Raw genomic sequence first — 4,198 nt, forward strand, 5'->3', positions numbered from 1 at the left:
GGAGTCAAGAGACAGAGGCACTGAGAGTTCCAGACCAGTCTGTACTACAGAGTAAGATGCCTCCCCCACCAAGTTTGGTAGAAACTATGCTGTCTAACCTAATGAAGTGCAACTATCATGTAGATCCCCTTCTTCATTTATATTTATAGGCAAAGGCTCAATGAAAATGAAAAAATGCAGTTTGCATATTGATTCTCCTTTATCCATTCTGCAAACGAAGAAAGAAATCCACTGCTTTTCCTTAAGGATCATAAAATCAAATACCACTTGGAATCTCTTTCAGGAAAACCATTAAAAAATTTACTATTTGATAATTTGATCAATACAAATGAAACAATATAAAAATAAATAATATTAATACAAAACATTATTTACATGATTCATATTTAAATCAGATAGCATAAGCTGATTCCTGCTAGAATCAGAACTATTTTACATGATAATCGTACACTGCATCTTGCCTTTCTACATGGTAAAATCAGTGCCTATGACAAGATCATTTTCTTGGCATCAATGAAGAGAGCTCATGCCAGGCTACAAATTCTGTTCTTCCCCACCCACTCCTAGAATATCATATCCCTTATGATCAGCCCATTAAATGGCATAAAATTAGACCTTCAAAGTAGAACTTGTGCTTTAGTATTTTCAGATTCAGTGGTATATTTTCTCATCACTTGAATGAAAAAAATATATATATTAGTCAATTCTCAAAGCTAGTAAAGACAAGTTGGAACAAAAGGTTTATCATGTTAAATGCAAAAAATTAGTGAATTAGGAAACAGAACAGTACATTTACTTAGTCAATGCAAATCATAGTTCTTAGAAAAATTAAAAATTCCAATTAAAGTAATACAAGTGTAGAAAATATAAATGTACATAATTAGAATTATAATTCATAATCATCAAAATAAAAGAATATCATCTCATGGGAATTTCTATCAACATTGTAAAAATCAATTAATCCAAATGCTATTTTAAATGTTTTAGCACATAGAAAAATACAAAGTTAAAATTCACTATCTAATCTGAGCATATTATATTAAAAGAGAAAAACATCAATTTCACAATAAATAATAAAAACTAAAAACAGTAACTTGGGCCCATGGGGACCGGAGGCCCAGTTGGGTCCCGGAACCATGGGGAGACCCATGAGGCTGTTGTGGGGAGAGCCCTGCTGCCTCTGATCTATCCCCACTCCTCCCAGGCTTTATGTGGCATTACCAACGTGTCTCAACTGCTCACTTCAGTTTGCTACACAAATCTGAATTCCAGCATCACCAACTTCATCAATTTAGCAAATGCAGAGAACCAACTACAGTCTTTACATGGGATTGGTACTGGCCAGAAGATTCAGTGTCTTCATTGGCGCCAGCTTCATACTAAAAAGGAAGAGCTTCTTACAACTGGCCAACAAAGGTGTAAACACAGCAGGACAAGGTGATCATTCTTACTTCAAGGAATAGCTGTTGTGGGCAGAATTTCTGTCTAATAAGTTTTTAAGCATGACAAGTATAACACAGATGGTTTCCATATTAATTACTCTTCCTTTCTGCTAAGTATGGAATTTTGTGGGAGGTGGAGAGGCTGTAAACTTGGCAGTATATATATATATATATATATATACATTTGCACCTGCCACCTTGGTCAACTCCCTGGGTAATGAGTTTTCTCATATGTGCAAAATTGTCTTCCTTCTTTTTAAATGAGCATTTGAACATTCATGAGCTGCATATTAAGTATTATTGGGGTTAACTGTTATCCGGCATTGCTACGCTTAGGCTGGGACTGTGAGAAAGCAGGCCTGGGCTATTGGACATGGCTGGGGACCTTGGGCTGTTGAGGTTGCAGCTGGCGCCAGAGCTGGCCCTCCTTCTCACCAGTTGTAGAGGGCCTCATCTTCACCCAGAAGAAATGGCCAGCGGGCCCTCCCCCCATCCCACAGCACCTGAGCATTCCATATTCTAAGGTTCTGTCCCCTACCCCCACAGTTCTTGACCTTGTGGCCAGCTGCCCAGGAGACCCTTATATGGTAGTAAATAGTCTCCCTGCTGCTGTAGCCATCCAGTATGTGACTGAAGTCAGTACCTCTTCCCACAGCTTCTATTATCTCCCTTGAAACTTCCCCCTCAAAACTTCTGCCTTCCAACAGCAGTCAATTAGATAGCAACCCATAAACCTGTGTATCCAATCACCTTACAGTCTGATGCGCCTTCTCAACCTTCCTCAAGTGTTTATACACCCACTCCCCTTTTGAATAAATGAGACAAAGCACTACCTGTCAGTCTGTCTACTGGGTGGTTCATTGCGGTTGCACTCACCCTGCCCTCCCAACTCCTCCTGCGCCTGGAACGTCGGTGGCCAACGGTCCCTCGGGGATAGCAAGGACCCTCAAACTGTGATGGTTATCCATGCCCCACAAGAAGTCACATATCTGCATGAAATGGAAATGAAACTGACAGACTTAGGGTTTATTTCCTTTGCTGTGATTTTAACTGTGATCACCTTGGTGCTGATTTTGATCACGGCTCCCAAGAAAGGACAGCCCAATGTATTTGTCTACATCTCCATCTGTTCTTTGGAGCATTTTCAGTTTCTTCTGACAAGGGCTTGGGTACTGCCATTAAGGAGCTATCAGAGTGGAAGCCTGTTTACAAGAACTCTTTGTTCTACTGGCTGTTCTTGTGCTGTAGGTAACCACACAGATTAACTATCTCAACAAAGCACTAGACACCTTAAACAGGTCTCCCATGTACTAGACATTCATCATGTCCATGGTGGTGACTTGCTCTGCCATCTTGTTTCAAGAGTGGTACCGCATAAAAGCTGGAGATATCATTGAGACCCTGGGTGGGTTCTTCACCATTATCAATGGCATCTTCCTTCTGCAGGATTTTAAAAACACTGACATCACCTGAATTGTTTTTCCTCCACTGCTAAGAAAGACATCTTTTCTCCAAGCGGAACTCAGAAGAGTTATGTTTTACTAGAGAATGTAGATTGTTCAATATGATGACATTTAGCAAGATTGACAACCAGAATCTCCATAAACCTTGAACTTAACCAATATAAGACACTTGAACAGAAGGAATACTTATTCTTGGAAGGGTTATTCTACTGGGAACATTAGTATTTTTTTATGAAAGGTATTTCCTATTTTCTTTTAAAATATTTTTATTTTATTTTATTTATTTGAGAGAAAGGAGGAGAAAGAGGCAGGTATAGAATGGGCACATAAGGGCTTCTAGCCACTGGAAACAAACTCCAGATGCATATACCCCCTTGTGCATCAGGCTTACGTGGGTACTGGGGAGTTGAACCTGGGTTCTTTGGGTTTGCTGGTAAACTCCTTAACCGCTAAGCCATCTCTTCAGTCCAACATTAGTAATTTTTTTTTTTGTTTTTTTACTTATTTATTTGAGAGCAACAAACAGAGAGAGAAAGAGGCAGATAGATAGAGAATGGGCACACCAGGGCCTCTAGCCACTGCAAAGGACCTCCAGACGCATGTGCTCCTTGTGCATCTGGCTAACGTGGGTCCTGGGGAATCAAGCCTTGAACCAGGGTCCTTAGGCTTGACAGGCAAGTGCTTAACTGCTAAGCCACCTCTCCAGCCCAACATTAGTATTTTTAATAGAGTACAGATATATGTAAGACAGGGAATAAGTCTTTGGCCCCAAAATTTCAAAACCAAGTTTGATATTTTTCTACAAGATTTGTGGCTTTCTACATTTACAATCACTAAATATTTCCTAAATGTAAAAGAAGCCAAGGGGCTATATTTTGCCCAGAACCATCTTTCCTGTAATCACACTAGGTTTGGCTAGCCATGTGGTTAGCCTTAGGCTCATGGTCATTCTCAGATAAAGGAAGCAGAGGATCAATCACTATTCTAATGTATCATTAAAACTGGGAAATTAAAACAATGGTGCTTGGTCCTCCCTCTGCATCTTCCATCTTTTGCAATTAGGTTGAAAATGAGCAAAATATGAGAAAAGTGAACAGTCTTGCTTTGGGAATCTATTTCTAAATGGGCTGAAATGTACAAGATCCATTAATCCATAGAGAGCTTTTTTTAAAATTTATTCACATATCATAGATTGTTATCAATTAAAGAAGGGAGAAGGGAGGGAAGAGGAAAACACTTTACCACTTAGGTAGAGGAAATATTTTTTTTTTTTCCTTTTCTCTAAACACACAC

The 4,198-nt window shown here is 39.4% G+C and overlaps 1 pseudogene; it reads left to right on the top strand.

Moving 5' to 3' along the window:
• The first annotated feature begins 1,102 nt into the window (after positions 1-1,102).
• On the top strand, positions 1,103-3,010 carry LOC101609947 (annotated as a pseudogene).
• Positions 3,011-4,198: the final 1,188 nt, after the last annotated feature.

Source organism: Jaculus jaculus, chromosome 1 (genome assembly GCF_020740685.1).
Source record: "Jaculus jaculus isolate mJacJac1 chromosome 1, mJacJac1.mat.Y.cur, whole genome shotgun sequence".
NCBI lineage: Eukaryota > Metazoa > Chordata > Mammalia > Rodentia > Dipodidae > Jaculus > Jaculus jaculus.